This window comes from Triticum aestivum, chromosome 1B (assembly GCF_018294505.1).
Source record: "Triticum aestivum cultivar Chinese Spring chromosome 1B, IWGSC CS RefSeq v2.1, whole genome shotgun sequence".
Classification (NCBI taxonomy): Eukaryota; Viridiplantae; Streptophyta; class Magnoliopsida; order Poales; family Poaceae; genus Triticum; species Triticum aestivum.
Genome location: NC_057795.1, coordinates 586,584,927 through 586,603,690, shown reverse-complemented (window position 1 = coordinate 586,603,690; position 18,764 = coordinate 586,584,927). Strand labels below are relative to the sequence as shown.

Below are 18,764 nucleotides of genomic sequence, written 5' to 3'. Positions count from 1 at the left end.
ATCTTTTGGTATGTCTAGATGCAAGATTTACCTTGGGTTTCTTTGAAAATTTTCATATATCAAGGCATGAAAATTCGAAAGAGTTGGCACAGCAAGCGTCCGGCTAATATGTTAACCATGGTGTATTGCATTTCTATCAATAGCCGATGCTAGGTCTTGTCAACATAGGTAAGGCTAAATCGAAGCCCACCGCTTCGGCCACTAATGAAACTTTTATGCAGGCAAAGTAAGGATTGGAGGAAGTTCATTCTTGATTATCTACAAAATCCTAGCGAAAGGGTGAACAATATGGTTCGGAGGATGGTTTTGATCTATGGAACCTTATCACCGGATGGTTATAGAAGCTGAGAAGTTTTCACCCAAGTTTGCATCAAGAGGTTGAAACAAGCAATGGCCGATATATACTTGTCTTCCTAAGAACATGCAAAATGGCCGATGGAGTGTTGACATCGTCCTTAGAACAAGCTATGCTGAAGTTATTTTTCGGCACACAAACTTTGCCGAAAAATAGGGGGGCATGTGTTGACACCAGATTTTGGCACGGTCAATAACTTATTTAAGATGGCCTCAAATGGAGAAGTGATCTTTATGAAAGAGTTCCGTATTGTTGATATGAACATCTTTGAAGTTTGGGTCATCGCAGTCCGATTTCATCTCGAAGGCCGAAACTATGCTCAAAGTACTAAGATCTTATATTCAGAGTACAGTTTGGCTGATTAAGCCTCCAAGACGACCTCAAATGGAAACCTTATCTACACGGGTTGTCTTCGTCTCGTCGAAACGATCGATTTTGATATAAAAATCGTTCCAATCCGAGTTCGTATGCAAAAGTTAGAGCCATCGGAATACAGCCCTGTCAGGAGGCAAAAACTGGCGCGCCCCACCAGACACCCTGTGTGATGGGTAGCGCGAGGGATAGCCTGTTTTGTGCGACCGATTTGACCCTCAAGATGATCTCTGATCAAAAAACTTTCAACATAAAAGTTGTTCGTCTCGTCGAAGCGGTCAAGATTGCTTTTGGGCTCGTTTCCATTCGAGATCGTTTACCACCACAACAAAGACCCGCAAGGTGCAGCCAGTTTAAACCGAATAGTTTTGGAAAGTTCAGACAAAACCAATCCAAATTTGACTAGGGTTTTGGACGTGAATCCAAGCCTTTTCCTTGCACGGGAAGTCCAGCCGCCTCTTATATACTTTTTCGTGTTCATCTACTTTTATCTCTCCCCTTGTATCTTTCTTCTCGTTCTTCGTCGTTCTTCAACATTGGAGGCTGCGAATCCACGAGGCTCTAGGGGCGGTAAGGCCGACCTCGAGCAGCCAATCGTCGCCGCGAGCCCTGACGGGGTCCCTCCCGGGCAAGCGGGGCGTCTGGTCCCAAAAGCGCTGGCTTGTTGTCTTGCGTATCGCGCTGGAAGTCGGCCTCCCACGGTGTGAGTTGCGGAGCATCTCCCTCGGCGCCGCGGGTACACATCGATGTATTCGTGTGACGCGTTCCAGCATCAACAATACCTCTCTGAAACATGGAGTGACAAATCCTAATCTCGATCTATGCCAACCCAACAAACACCTTCGGAGACACCTGTAGAGCACCTTTATAATCAACCTTTTATGTTATGACGTTTGGTAGCACCCAAAGTGTTCCTCCAGTATTCGGCAGTTGCATAATCTCATAGTCTGAGGAACTTGTATAAGTCATGAAGTAACCATCTTTGATTAACGAGCTAGTCAAGTAGAGGCATACTAGGGACTATATGTTCTGTCTATGTATTCACACATGTACTAAGGTTCCGGTTAATACAATTCTAGCATGAATAATAAACATTTATCATGAACTAAGGAAATAAATAATAACTTTATTATTGCCTCTAGGGCATATTTCCTTCACCTTGCTGATAATGTTTCATTTATTTCCGCTACAACAAAGCAATGCTCGGACTTAATAGAAGATAGATGTTTCACCCTTATATGTTGAAAAAGTTGCCGGGATTCATCATTAGCAAAGGCCTCGTCTAGTCTTGCTTTCACATTATCCTCTCCTGCTTGGTGATTATCCCATGTGTAGGCCATGCCTGACCAGCCCAAGTCCTGGAAGGATACCTCGTCAACCACTTCCCTAAAGCTTTGCATCTGTCGCTCAGGACAAGCAGCTCTACTGAAATGCTCAGTAGGATACATCGCCTCATTAAAATCTCCTATACACATCCAAGCAGCATGTGGTAGAGAATGAAGAGAACGCAACAACCGCCAACTGTTGTGTCTATCTGTAGCACGCGGTGCTCTGTAAAAACCAGTGAACCTCCATGACGGAGAGTTCTGAACTTTATTAGTAACCAAAACATCAATATGACAAGTACTAAAGTTTTTTAACTCGACAATAACATCATTAGACCAAAAAATACCAATGCCGCCACTAAGGCCGACACTGCCTATGGCAAAACAGCCACCAAAACCCAGCAAACTCTGTAAAACCACTACTCTCTTTGCTTTTATTTTTGTTTCCATAACGAAGAGTAGAGTGGGTCCTTTCAGCTTCACAATGCCGCGAAGCTCACGAACTGCCTCGGGGTTACCAAGCCCCCGGTAGATCCAACTGATACAGCTCACTGGGACGGGCAGGACCGTTGCGCGATCTCTGCCGAATTCTCTGGTGTAGGCTTCTTCTTCTTGGCATCACGCGCAAAGTCATTCCCCTCCCCACTGACCTGTGATGATGCATCAGCACTGGCCAACTTTGAAGTGCCAGCCGCATCCCCTTCCCCTCCATCAGTAAGCAGCATGGTGGTTTTTGCAATCGGCCTATACACCTGATTTGGGGTATCCTTACGCTTCTGCTGTTTCTTATTCTTGACAGGGGAATTCACTTCCTCTCCCGACTCTTTCACAGTACTCGAGTTCCTGGTTTTGTTACTTGTATTATGTTCCCTAGAAGAATTCTCTGAACTCGCTGGCTTCCTGAAATCCTCTAGCGCTCGCAGCTTTGGTCCAAATGGGAGGTTACCGTTCTCGTCCCTGGACCCCGGCGTTGGACAGTATAGATCCGAATGACCCAACTTTCCACAGGAGAAACAAAAATAGGGTACTTGCTCATATTGAATGTCATACATATCCACTTGCTTCCTCCTGGCAGAATCAATCAGAATCCATCTCCTAAGTGGCTTTTCTACATCAATGGAGATCCTTGCATGCAGAAAACCACCATTATGCTCAAAGGTAACAGACTGGGCATTCTTGTCCATCTGTTTAGCAATTGGTTTCCACCATGATTCATCTCTCAAATTATAGGGAAGATCAACAACCCTAGCCCAAATCTGCAGACGATCAAATTTAAGTTCATCTGGCCGCATGCAGTCATCCAACTCCACAAGCACCACGGCGTTCTTGTTAATATGCCATGGTGATCCACCCCAGACACGATCTCTATCCCTCTCATTCTCAAATTCAGCCACAAACTTGTTGAAACCAACCGATCTGAACTTCAGTCCTCGCAGGTTTCCCCACGCTGGTCGGAGTGCATTGGTGATAGTATGAATATGAAATTGATTTCTGTGAAGAATTTTACCAGCCAATAACCACTTCACCGGACCACCATCAGTGCGATCACCGATCACCAGAGGGGTCGCCTCTTCTTCATATATGTCTAGTTTGCTCAAAGCTTCCTCTAGTTTCTTCCTGGCTTCTCGGCCCATCTGGCCATCCTCTCTTGTCCCACCCCCGCCGAGGCGTTCGCCATAGCCATCCTCAAGCGCGAGCAAGCAAGCTCGATCTGCCCCGGCGATAAATCTCCGGGCGGAACCCTTGTTCCATGTTCAAAACCCTAGTCGCCCCTGGCGCGGCTAGAGCGTATTAGGGTTTCGGGGAAAAACGTTTCATCAGATCAGGTAGATCCCCTTATACAGTATTACATGGGGATAGAAATGCATGCATGGGAGGTCCCGTGTATCCGGTAGAGGGCGAAACAATAAGAAGACATTCGCCAATGGTTCGCTTGAGGGTGGCTTCCCTGACAATGTCAGCAAGATATTTGGGTCCAAGAGATAAGGCAGACGGAGGGTAAGGTAAACAGGAGGCTTCCATGATGTGGGACTACTGAACGTGTGAGTTGCCGAGGCGTGTAAATTTTAGCCGGTCGGCCCATTCTAAGTAATTCTGAAACCCGTCTATAAATACTAAATAGAGAGTGTTCTCTTCTCTGCCTAGTCCACCCATAAAAGCCACATCTGATCAAGAACAGTACCAATGGCGCCTACCCGGGAGCAGCACATCCTCGACCAGGGCTTGCCGGATGCCTAGCTCGAGCTTTGGCACCACACCTTCAGCTACGTCAAGTCCATGGCTCTCAAGTCTGCCCTGGACCTCGGCATTGCCGACGCCATCCACCGCCATGGCGGCGCCGCCACCCCCTCCCAGATTGCCGCCACGGCCACGCTCCACCCGACCAAGATCTCCTGCCTGCGCCGCCTCATGCGTGTGCTTGTCGTCTCCGACATCTTCAGCTTCGACCACCCCAGGGACGACCGCGTTGAGGGCGAGGCCGTCTACGCGCTGACGTCAGCGTCCCATCTCCTCGCCTGCTCAGCCTCGGTGAACATGGTCCACATCACGAAGATGCTGCTCCACACCAACCTCGTCCCCCCGTTCTCCAACCTCGGGACTTGGTTCCAGCACGAGCTGTCGGAGCCGGACCTCTTCAAGCTGAAGCACGACAAGACCTTCTGGGAGCTGGTCGACCACGACCCGGCGTACAACGCGCTCGTCAAAGTCGGCATGGTCTTCGACAACAGCTTCCTCATGGACATCGCCATCAGGGAGTGCGGCGCTGTCTTCCAAGGGATAGGCTCCCTGGTCGACATCGCCGGGGGGCACGGTGGAGCGGCACAAGCCATCTCGAATGCGTTCCCGGACGTGAAGTGTAGCGTGATGGACCTCGCCCACGTCGTCGCCAAGGCTCAGAGCGGTAGCGACGTGGAGTACATCGCCGGCGACATGTTCGAGAGTGTTCCACCGGCTGATGCTGTCTTCCTCAAGGTGCGTCAACAAGTTTTCACAATATTGGCACTCCGTTTGGGGAGCGACTAGAGCTGATACATGAAACACTTAGTCCCCTTCATGTTGTTGCCGCGTCAATTCCTAATAGGCAACCCGTACATAAACTTAATTGCCGTCTATATAACTGCATTTTTTATGGTAATACGTGTCTCATTTCTTTATCTTTACCTAATAATAAAGCAAATCTGGTTTCTTTCGTCCGTCAAGGCATTTTTTAAAAAAGTCCCTCTATTTCAGAGAATTCTACCTGCAGTCCTGTTTTAAGTTAAAACGAATTGTTTTTTCATATTTTACATAGAAGTCCCTGTGTTTTGTTGAAATCAACCCGCCATCCGGATTTAAGTCACATCCGAACCGTTATTTTACATTTTTCGAACCCCCCCGATGTTTTAAGTAATTTATCCGCGGATCATATTTAAGTCAAATAATGTTTTTTTAAATCATCCATATCTTTTAAACCGTAACTTCGATTTGAACATGTTATATATGAAATTTGATTAGAAAAATATGTAGAATATGAATATGAGATTATTTTCACCTGTTAAGTATTTTTAAATATTATTTTGGAATATATTTAAGTCAAATAAATGATTTTCTAAATTATCCGTATCTTTTTAACCGTAACTTCGATTTTAACATATTATATATGAAATTTTATTAGAAAAATATGTGGAATCTAATGATGTTAATTTTACCTGTTTAATATTTTTAAAATATCTTTATGGGAGCAATCTTATAATTTATAGCGTAAGATTCGTTTTCCCTTCGTACCGCCGGCGACCCGGATTGCAAATAAACACCCCACTATAACAATATAGGGAAAAGAAAACATCAATAACTACACATGCGTACCTCTGAAAATTTTCGCAGGGGAAAACAACAGATTTCTCTTCGCGAGAGTGAGAGAAAGCGAGAAAGAGGGGGGAGGGAGGGAGAGGGAGGAGAGAGGGAGAGAGAGACGCCTTAGGATTAAACATATTCAAACACATTTTTTTTGTTTTGTGTGAACATCGAGGCCATCGCCAGTGAGGGTGAGAACGAGGATAAGCGGCAACACAAATATGATGCCTCGCAAAAAAAGGAAATGAACCTATTTTGGTCTTGGGTGATGGTTTTTGGGTTAAGAGTGTGTGTTATGTTTTCTCTCCCGTTGCAACGCACTAGCTCTTTTGCTAGTATATTATAAAGAACAAAGTAAAAGTCATGTAAGGACCGACATGACAAAACTGAAAAGATAGTACAACATCTTTGAGCTTGACACCAACGCCCATCACCTGCCTCCGGCACCACCACAACAGCCACCGAAGAAAAGAATAACGGATCACCTCCTCACCCGAGCTCGACGGGGTTCCATCGCTGATATGCAGCTTTGCAGACCTCCAAGGTGGCTCACCAAAAGAGAAGCCATTGTCGTTGAACGAATCAGACCGGGGCAACACTCCGAACACGCCATCGAACTCCAGATCTGGCACTCCACCACGATTAAGATGCTGAAAGAGGAAACCATATTTGCCATCCACGAACCACGAACCCAGCACACGTTCCGTCTTCCAGATGTCGTCGATGCAGACCACAATCTGCATCCGCTCTTGGACTACGTTCCAAGTTCCGCGCCAATGCTGGAGCAAATGCCGTCGCAACGGCGGAGCTCGAGGACACAGGTCCCCCACGAGGATGCCGCCGCCGCCACACCATCCTTGCTTGAACAGACTGATTTCCAAATTCATCCCCACCCATAGGACTGATGGCCTCGTCAGGAAATAATTCGAAGAATCTTTATTCAGCGGCGTCATCATCGCCGCCGAAGCCAAGGCGATGAACAGCCTAATAACCTAGATTACAAGGGAGTAAAAATGATTCGCACACGTGGATCCGGCTCCCCCCTACCACCGACGACTGAGGTTACCGGCGGAGGGGAGCCGCCCGAGGACAGCGCTGAAAGATGGCCTCTCCTGGCGGCGGCTAGGGTTCCAGCCGCCAGGGAGAGAAAAACCCGATGGACTTTAGCTAGAGACGTGTCTATATAACGGCATGCTTATATGTAACAAGCATGCATAGTATGTACTCCCTCCTTTCCTAAATGTAAGTATTCGTAGAGATTCCACTATAAACTGTTGGGGAATGTTGCAGAAAATAAATTTTTCTATGCTTCACCAAGATCAATCTATGGAGTTCATCTAGCAACGAGAGAGAGTAGTGCATCTACTTACCCTTGTAGATCGCGAGCGGAAGCGTTCAAGAGAACGGGGTTGAGGGAGTCGTACTCGTCGTGATCCAAATCACCGATGATCCTAGTGCTGAACGGGAAGCACCTCCGCGTTCAACACACGTACAGTTGGGGAAGACGTCTCCTCCTTCTTCATCTAGCAAGGGGGAAGGAGAGGTTGATGGAGATCCAGTAGCACGACGGCGTGGTGGTGGAAGCAGCGGTGATCTCGGCAGGGCTTCGCCAAGCTCAGCGAGAGGGAGAGGTGGTACGGGGGGAGAGGGAGGCGCCAGGGACTAGGGTGCGACTGCCCTCCCTCCCCCCTCTTTATATAGAGGGGCTAGGGGGTGCGCCGGCCCTGGAGATCCCATCTCCAAGGGGGGGGGGCTAGGGGGGGGGAACTTGCCCCCAAGTCAAGTGGGGCGCCCCCCACCCCTAGGGTTTCCAACCCTAGGCGCAGGGGAGGCCCAAGGGGGCGCACCAGCCCACCAGGGGCTGGTTCCTTTCCCCTTTCAGCCCAAGTGGCCCTCCGGGATAGGTGGCCCCACCCGGTGGACCCCCGGGACCCTTCCGGTGGTCCCGGTACAATACCGATGACCCCCGAAACTTTCCCGGTGGCCGGAACTGGACTTCCTATATAGAATTCTTTACCTCCGGACCATTCCGGAACTCCTCGTGACGTCCGGGATCTCATCAGGGACTCTGAACAACTTTAGGGTTTCCGCTTACTAATATCTCTACAACCCTAGCGTGACCGAACCTTACGTGTGTAGACCCTACAGGTTCGGGAATCACGCAGACATGACCGAGACAGCTCTCCGGCCAATAACCAACAGCAGGATCTGGATACCCATGTTGGCTCCTACATGTTCCACGATGATCTCATTGGATGAACCACGATGTCGAGGATTCGAGTAACCCCGTATAGAATTCCCTTTGTCAATCGGTACATTACTTGCCCGAGATTCGATCGTCAGTATCCCAATACCTCGTTCAATCTCGTTACTGGCAAGTCACTTTAGTCATACTGTAATGCATGATCCCATGACCAAACACTTGGTCACATTGAGCTCATTATGATGATGCATTACCGAGTGGGCCCAGAGATACCTCTCCGTCATACGGAGTGACAAATCCCAGTCTCGATCCGTGTCAACCCAACAGATACTTTCGGGGATACCCGTAGTATACCTTTATAGTCACCCAGTTACGTTGTGACGTTTGGTACACCCAAAGCACTGCTACGGTATCCAGGAGTTACACGATCTCATGGTCTAAGGAAATGATACTTGACATTGGAAAAGCTCTAGCAAACGAACTAAATGATCTTGTGCTATGCTTAGGATTGGGTCTTGTCCATCACATCATTCTCCTAATGATGTGATCCCGTTATCAACGACATCCAATGTCCATAGTCAGGAAACCATGACTATCTCTTGATCAATGAGCTAGTCAACTAGAGGCTTACTAGGGACGTGTTGTGGTCTTATTTATTCACACATGTATTACTATTTCCGGATAACACAATTATAGCATGAATAATAGACAATTATCATGAACAAGGAAATATAATAATAATCACTTTATTATTACCTCTAGGGCATATTTCCAACAATCTCCCACTTGCACTAGAGTCAATAATCTAGTTACATTGTGATGAATCGAACACCCATAGAGTTCTGGTGTTGATCATGTTTTGCTCGCGGAAGAGGTTTAGTCAATGGATCCGCGACATTCAGATCCGTATGCACTTTGCAAATATCTATGTCTCCATCTTGAACATTTTCATGAATGGAGTTGAAGCGACGCTTCATGTGCCTTGTATTCTTGTGAAACCTGGGCTCCTTGGCAAGGGCAATAGCTCCAGTGTTGTCACAGAAGAGGGTGATTGGCCCCGACGCATTGGGTATGACTCCTAGGTCGGTGATGAACTCCTTCATATAGATTGCTTCATGCGCTGCCTCCGAGGCTGCCATGTACTCCGCTTCACATGTAGATCCCGCCACGATGCTCTGCTTGCAACTGCGCCAGCTTACTACCCCTCCATTCAAAATATACACGTATCCAGTTTGTGACTTAGAGTCATCCAGATCTATGTCGAAGCTAGCGTCGACGTAACCCTTTACGACGAGCCCTTCATCACCTCCATAAACGAGAAACATATCCTTAGTCCTTTTCAGGTACTTCAAGATATTCTTGACCGCTGTCCAGTGTTCCATGCCGGGATTACTTTGGTACCTTCCTACCAAACTTACGGCAAGGTTTACATCAGGTCTGGTACACAGCATGGCATACATGATAGAGCCTATGGCTGAGGCATAGGGGACGACACTCATCTTTTCTCTATATTCTGCCGTGGTCGGACATTGAGCCGAGCTCAATTTCACACCTTGCAACATAGGCAAGAACCCCTTCTTGGACTGATCCATGTTGAACTTCTTCAATATCTTATCAAGGTATGTGCTTTGTGAAAGACCTATGAGGCATCTCGATCTATCTCTATAGATCTTGATGCCTAATATGTAAGCAGCTTCTCCAAGGTCCTTCATTGAAAAACACTTATTCAAGTAGGCCTTAATGCTGTCCAAAAGTTCTATATCATTTCCCATCAAAAGTATGTCATCCACATATATTATGAGAAATGCTACAGAGCTCCCACTCACTTTCTTGTAAACGCAGGCTTCTCCATAAGTCTGCATAAACCCAGACGCTTTGATCATCTCATCAAAGCGAATGTTCCAACTCCAAGATGCTTGCACCAGCCCGTAAATGGATCGCTGGAGCTTGAATACCTTGTTAGCATTCTCAGGATCGACAAAACCTTCTGGCTCCATCATATACAGTTCTTCCTTAAGATAGCCATTAAGGAATGCCGTTTTGACGTCCATTTGCCATATCTCATAATCATAGTATGCGTCAATTGCTAACATGATTCGGACAGACTTCAGCTTCGCCACGGGAGAGAAAGTCTCATCATAGTCAACCCCTTGAACATGCCGATATCCCTTAGCGACAAGTCGAGCTTTATAGATGGTAACATTACCATCCGCGTCCGTCTTCTTCTTAAAGATCCATTTGTTCTCTATCACTCGCCGATCGTCGGGCAAGTCTGTCAAAGTCCACACTTTGTTTTCAGGCATGGATGCTATCTCGGATTGCATGGCTTCAAGCCATTTGTTGGAATCTGGGCCTGCCATTGCTTCTTCATAGTTCGAAGGTTCACCGTTGTCTAACAACATGATTTCCAGGACAGGGTTGCCATACCACTCTGGTGTGGAACGTGTCCTTGTGGACCTATGAAGTTTAGTGGAAACTTGATCCAAAGTACCTTGATCATCATCATTAATTTCCTCTCCAGTCGGTGTAGGCACCACAGGAACATCTTCCTGAGCTGCACTACTTACCGGTTCAAGAGGTAGTACTTCATCAAGTTCCACTTTCCTCCCACTTACTTCTTTTGAGAGAAACTCTTTCTCCAGAAAGGACCCGTTCTTGGCAACAAAGATCTTGCCTTCGGATCTGAGGTAGAAGGTATACCAATGATTTCCTCAAGGTATCATATGAAGACACATTTTTCCAACTTGGGTTCGAGCTTTTCAGGTTGAAGTTTCTTGACATAAGCATCGCATCCCCAAACTTTTAGAAACGACAGCTTAGGTTTCTTCCCAAACCATATTTCATACGGTGTCATCTCAACGGATTTAGATGGTGCCCTATTTAAAGTGAATGTAGCTGTCTCTAAAGCGTATCCCCAAAATGATAGCGGTAAATCGGTAAGAGACATCATAGATCGCACCATATCCAATAAAGTGCGATTACGATGTTCGGACACGTCGTTACGCTGAGGTGTTCCAGGCGGCGTGAGTTGTGAAACGATTCCACATTTCCTTAAGTGCGTATCAAATTCATGACTTAAATATTCTCCTCCACGGTCTGATCGTAAGAACTTTATTTTTCGGTCACGTTGATTCTCTACCTAATTCTGAAATTCCTTGAACTTTTCAAAGGTCTTAGACTTGTGTTTCATCAAGTAGACATACCCATATCTACTCAAGTCATCAGTGAGGGTGAGAACATAATGATAGCCTCTGCGAGCCTCAACGCTCATTGGACCGCACACATCAGTATGTATAATTTCCAATAAGTTGGTTGCTCGCTCCACTATTCCGGAGAACGGGGTCTTGGTCATTTTACTCATGAGGCATGGTTCGCATGTGTCAAATGATTCAAAATCAAGAGACTCCAAAAGTCCATCTGTATGGAGCTTCTTCATGCGTTTGACACCAATGTGACCAAGGCGGCAGTGCCCCAGATATGTGGGACTATCATTATCAATCTTACATCTTTTGGTATTCACACTATGAATATGTGTAACATCACGTTCGAGATTCATTAAGAATAAACCATTGACCAGCGGGGCATGACCATAAAACATATCTCTCATATAAATAGAACAACCATTATTCTCGGATTTAAATGAGTAGCCATCTCGTATTAAACGAGATCCAGATACAATGTTCATGCTCAAAGCTGACACTAAATAACAATTATCGAGGTTTAAAACTAATCCCGTAGGTAAATGTAGAGGTAGCGTGCCAACGGTGATCACATCGACCATGGAACCATTCCCGACACGCATCATCACCTCGTCCTTCGCCAGTCTCCGCTTATTCCGCAGCTCCTTCTTTCAGTTACAAATATGAGCAACCGCACCGGTATCAAATACCCAGGAGCTACTACGAGTACTGGTAAGGTACACATCAATTACATGTATATCACATATACCTTTAGTGTTGCCGGCCTTCTTGTCCGCTAAGTATTTGGGGCAGTTCCGCTTCCAGTGACCCTTCCCTTTGCAATAAAAGCACTTAGTCTCAGGCTTGGGTCCATTCTTTGGCTTCTTCTCGGTAACTAGCTTACCGGGCGCGGCAACTCCCTTGCCGTCCTTCTTGAAGTTCTTCTTACCCTTGCCTTTCTTGAAACTAGTGATTTTATTGACCATCAACACTTGATGCTCCTTTTTGATTTCCACCTCTGCTGATTTCAGCATTGAAAATACATCAGGAATAGTTTTCACCATCCCCTGCATATTGTAGTTCATCACAAAGCTCTTGTAGCTAGCTGGGAGCAACTGAAGGATTCTGTCAATGACCGCCTCGTCCAGGAGGTTAATGTCCAGCTGGGACAAGCGGTTGTGCAACCCAGACATTTTGAGTATGTGCTCACTAACAGAACCATTTTCCTCCATCTTACAACTATAGAACTTGTTGGAGACTTCATATCTCTCAACCCGGGCATGAGTTTGGAAAACCATTTTCAGCTCTTCGAACATCTCCTATGCTCCCTGTTGCTCAAAACGCTTTTTGAGCCCCGGTTCTAAGCTGTAAAGCATGCCGCACTGAACGAGGGAGAAATCATCAGCACGTGACTGCCAAGCGTTCATAACGTCTTGGTTCTCTGGGATGGGTGCTTCACCTAGCGGTCCTTCTAGGACATATTCTTTCTTGGCAGCTATGAGTATGATCCTCAGGTTCCGGACCTAGTCCGAATAGTTGCTGCCATCATCTTTCAGCTTGGTTTTCTCTAGGAACACGTTGAAGTTGAGGTTGACATGAGCGTTGGCCATTTGATCTACAAGACATTTTTGCAAAGGTTTTAAGACTAAGTTCATGATAATTAAGTTCATATAATCAAATTATTTAATGAACTCCCACTCAGATCAGACATCCCTCTAGTCATCTAAGTGATACATGATCCGAGTCAACTAGGCCGTGTCTGATCATCACATGAGACGGACTAGTCATCATCGGTGAACATCTTCATGTTGATCGTATCTTCCATACGACTCATGTTCGACCTTTCGGTCTCTTGTGTTCCGAGGCCATGTCTGTACATGCTAGGCTCGTCAAGTTAACCGAAGTGTTTTGCATACGTAAATCTGTCTTACACCCGTTGTATGTAGACGTTGGAATGTATCACACCAGATCATCACATGGTGCTTCGAAACAATGAACTTTCGCAACGGCGCACAGTTAGGGGGAACACTTTCTTGAAATTATTATGAGGGATCATCTTATTTACTACCGTCGTTCTGAGCAAATAAGATGCAAAAACATGATAAACATCACATGCAATCAAATAGTGACATGATATGGCCAATATCATATAGCTCCTTTGATCTCCATCTTCGAGGCTCCATGATCATCTTCGTCACCAGCATGACACCATGATCTCCATCATCATGATCTCCATCATCGTGTCTCCATGAAGTTGCTCGCTAACTATTACTTCTACTACTATGGCTAACGGTTTAGCAATAAAGTAAAGTAATTACATGGCGTTTAATCATTGACACGCAGGTCATACAATAATTAAGAAAACTCCTATGGCTCCTGCCGGTTGTCATACTCATTGACATGCATGTCGTGATTCCTATTACAAGAACATGATCTCATACATCACATATATATCATTCATCACAACCTTTGTAGATTACGAGCGGAAGCATTCAAGAGAACGGGGTTGAGGGAGTCATACTCGTCGTGATCCAAATCACCGATGATCCTAGTGCTGAACGGGCAGCACCTCCGCGTTCAACACACGTATGGTTGGGGAATACGTCTCCTACTTCTTGATCCAGCAAGGGCGAAGGAGAGGTTGATGGAGATCCAGCAGCACGACGGCGTGGTGGTGGAAGCAGCGGTGATCTCGGCAGGGCTTCGCCAAGCTCAGCGAGAGGGAGAGGTGGTACGGGGGGAGAGGGAGGCGCCAGGGACTAGGGTGTGGCTTCCCTCCCTCCCCCCTATTTATATAGGGGGCCTAGGGGGTGCGCCGGCCCTAGAGATCCCATCTCCAAGGGGGGGCGGCGGCCTAGGGGGGGGGGAACTTGCCCCTCAAGTCAAGTGGGGCGCCCCACCCACCCCTAGGGCTTCCAACCCTAGGCGCAGGGGAGGCCCAAGGGGGGGCACACCAGCCCACCAGGGGCTGGTTCCTTTCCCCTTTCAGCCCACGTGGCCCTCCGGGATAGGTGGCCCCATCCGGTGGACCCCCGGGACCCTTCCGGTGGTCCCGGTACAATACCGGTGACCCCGAAACTTTCACGGTGGCCGAAACTGGACTTCCTATATAGAATTCTTTACCTCCGGACCATTACGGAACTCCTCGTGACGTCCGGGATCTCATCCGAGACTCCGAACAACTTTCGGGTTTCCGCATACTAATATCTCTACAACCCTAGCCTCACCGAACCTTAAGTGTGCAGACCCTATGGGTTCGGGAATCACGCAGACATGACTGAGACAACTCTCCGGCCAATAACCAACAGTAGGATCTGGATACCCATGTTGGCTCCCACATGTTCCACGATGATCTCATCGGATGAACCACGATGTCGAGGATTCGAGTAACCCCGTATACAATTCCCTTTGTCAATCAGTACGTCACTTGCCCGAGATTCGATCGTCAGTATCCCAATACCTCGTTCAATCTCGTTACCGGCAAGTCACTTTACTCGTACTGTAATGCATGATCCTGTGACCAAACACTTGGTCACATTGAGCTCATTATGATGATGCATTACCGAGTGGGCCCAGAGATACCTCTCTGTCATATGGAGTGACAAATCCCAGTCTCGATCCGTGTTAACCCAATAGATACTTTCGGGGATACTCGTAGTATACCTTTATAGTCACGCAGTTACGTTGTGACGTTTGGTACACCCAAAGCACTCCTACAGTATCCAGGAGTTACATGATCTCATGGTCTAAGGAAATGATACTTGACATTGGAAAAGCTCTAGCAAACGAACTACACGATCTTGTGCTATGCTTAGGATTGGGTCTTGTCCATCACATCATTCTCCTAATGATGTGATCCCGTTATCAACGACATCCAATGTCCATAGTCAGGAAACCATGACTATCTGTTGATCAACGAGCTAGTAAACTAGAGGCTTACTAGGGACATGTTGTGGTCTTATTTATTCAGACATGTATTATGATTTCCGGATAACACAATTATAGCATGAATAATAGACAATTATCATGAACAAGGAAATATAATGATAATCACTTTATTATTGCCTCTAGGGCATATTTCCAACATAAACCGCATACGGATGTATATAGATGCATTTTAAGTTTAGATTCATTCATTTTGCTCCGTATGTAGTCCACTTAGTGGAATCTCTTCAAAGACATATATTTAGGAACGGAGGGAGTATGTACGTATGTGGAGGACAAATGCAACACATCCCCATCCATGTAGCTCATATAAAAAAAGAGATAACACACAACTCAAAAATCAGCCAACTACTCACCATGTTTCTTACATCTATTATTTTACCACTGGTCCTACTATGCAACGACAAAAAAGCATATAAGCATCTAATGGGAAAAAAGCATAAGCATCAGTATGGAGCTGGAATGCAGTGCATGTTTGTTACTTGCAGAATACGACATGTAGTGCATGTTTGCTAGTACTCACTCGTTTCTTTTTATCTGCATATAAGATGTAGTCAAAGTCACACTTTATAAAGTGTGACCAACTTTGTAAGGAAAAATGTCAACATCTACAGTACTAAAACTATATGGTATGAAAAATAATTTCATGATGCATCTAATAATATTGATTTCATATTATGAATCTTGATAGTTTTTTCTATAAATTTAGTCAAAGTTAACAAAGATTAACTTTGACCAAATCTTATATGCAGACTAAAAAGAAACTGAGGGAGTACTTCTCATGTCATGTATGGAAGGATCCCACGTGCATTGTCATTAGTCCACCTTTTTTTGCAAGGGAAAAAAACCCACGGCTAGGGCTTTCGTGATGGATATATAGGAGTACCCCAAGCACATGCATGCAATACCCAGTGAAAAAATAAAAAAAATAAAAGCAAATACAAAACTAACCCTTCAAGACGAAAGAAAATAAAAATAAACTAAAACAAAAAGGGCCAAATTTGGACACAATTTACACATAAATTGTGATTTCTTTATAATATAAAAGAATAAGCATATAATAGAGAAATTTTCACAAAAGGGGGAAGTATCCTAAGAAGAAATGAATTAGTGGCATTGATATTACCATTAAAGAAGAAGAAAACAAAATAAGACTAAAAATCAAAATAATGAAGTTTTTTAAGACAGAATGAGTTAGTGGCTTTGGTATTACTATTTAAGAAGAACTGAAATAAAACCTAAATCAAAATCAAAACAATGAGGTTCTTTAAGGAAGAATGAATTAGTGGCATTTGCATTACACTTTGAGAAAAAAGAAAATGAAAAAATATAACAAACATGACAATTTGCAGACAATATACACATAACTGCCTTTTTTGAAATATGCATTGATAAACATACAATAGTGGGATTTCATCAAAAAACAAGAAAGTTTTCTAAGAAGGAATGAATTAGTGGCATTGGTATTACCTTTTAATAAGAAATAACATGAATAAAACTAAAACAAAAGCAAAGTAACGAGTTTTCTAGGAAAGAATGAATTAGTGGTTTTGGTACTACCTCTGAAGAAGAATAAAAATGAAATAAAAACTCAAAATGACGATATTGGAAATAAACAATTAGTGGTTCTGGTACTACCCTTTAAGAAAAAATAAAATGAAATAATAACTACTCCCTTCGATCCATATTAATTGTCGCTGATTTAGTATAAAATCAAATGATGAGCTTTCCTAAGGAAGCATGAATTAGTGACATTTGTATTACTATTTAATAAGAAAAAAAATAAAAAATAAAAAACAGTGACAAAATTTTCATAGAATATACACAAAAGTTGCGATGTTTCCAAATATGCAAGAATAAGCATATAATAGTGCGGTTTTTTGCAAAATGAAGAAATAATTCTAGAAGAAATGAATTAGCAGCATTGATATTACCATTACATAATAAATAAAATGAAAAAAAATTGAAAAAAAAATTCTAAGAAAAAAATTGAATTAGTGACATTGGTATTACCCTTTAAAAAACTAAAACAAAATTGGACCAATAAGTTTTTCTAAAAAAATTTAATTACTAGCATTGGTGTTACCCTTTATGAAGAAAGAAAATGAAAAAAAATTGAAAACAAAAAAGAATTTTTTTGCACACAATACACACAATTTTGTGCTTTTTTAAAATATGTAAGAATAAGTATATAATAGTCGAATTTTCGCAAAAAGAAGTTTTCTAATAAGGAAGGAATTAATGGCATTGGTATTACCCATAAAGAAGAAAGATAATAACTAGAACGAAAATCAAAACAATGAAGATTTATAAGAAACAATGGACTAGCGGCATTGATATTACTTTTTAAGAACAAAAAATGGAAAAACAAAACTTGGACACAACTTTACAGTGAAATTACTTTTTTTGTAGTATGCACAGAATAATCATATAATGTGCATTTTCACATATATTTTGTGCGTATACATTTGCACTCGCCCAACATCCCAAGAATAACCACACAAAAACCAAATAATAATAAAGAAAAAAATAGAAGGAAAAAATAAAAACAGGAAAAATAGAAAAGAACAAAGGGAGGGAGGGGAGGGCTAGGTTGCAAAGGTAATGAGCTTCAGCCCGTTATTGAATCGACTGACCTAAATATGTGGTCAGTCAGCTAGCCCAAACAAATGCAGGAAAAAAAGGAGCAAAAATCAAAGGCCAACAATACGACTTACACAAAATCAATTTTCAAGCGACTTACATATAGCTAAAGTGCTCCATTAGAGTCTACAATCACAATGTCCTATTTGGGGGAAGATATAGCTATAAAGTTAGCATGTTGTGAATTAATGTTCATCACCGCCTTCAACTATTTCAGTGGGTCATGCATGATTGGGGTGACGAGGACTGCATCAAGATACTAAAAAATTGCAAGAAAGCCATCGCGCCAAAAGATGCGGGAGGGAAGATGATAATTGTCGACATAGTGGTTGGTGCAGGACCGTAGGACCTGAAGCACAAAGAGACACAAGTCATGTTTGACCTTTTCATCATGTTCATCAACGGCGTCGAGCGAGATGAGCAGGAGTGGAAGAAGATAATCTTTGAGGCTGGATTCAACGACTACAAAATCATGCCCATTCTAGGTGTGAGATCGATCATCGAGGTTTACCCATGAACATTTGATACTAGATTGGTGAGGCATGTTTTGTTGGAGTCCTAGACTCCTAGTATGTGTGCTTCGTACTAATTTATACCTTGGGGTGTTGTGTTCCCAAGAGGGGTGTGAGCTTCTCAGCTAATAAGACTACATTACAATACCCCACCGTGGTAAGTCAAAATTGTTAGCCTGCTCACAAAAGACATGAATCCTGTATGAATTTCATACTCCAAGAATACCCTGCCCCTCGTGAACACACTCCACATGGACGGGCTCGACGAATACGCCAACACCGATGCAGTTCATGAAGTGGGGGTGCCACATCGACATGTGGGAGGGCACCACTACCCGACGCACTGAGATGCGCTTGCTGGTAGCTCATCTATGTGATCCCGCTCTCCTAATTTCC

The 18,764-nt window shown here is 44.3% G+C and overlaps 1 pseudogene; it reads left to right on the top strand.

Annotated features, from left to right (window-relative positions):
* The first annotated feature begins 4,217 nt into the window (after positions 1–4,217).
* Positions 4,218–18,486, top strand: LOC123096224 (O-methyltransferase ZRP4-like; annotated as a pseudogene).
* Positions 18,487–18,764: the final 278 nt, after the last annotated feature.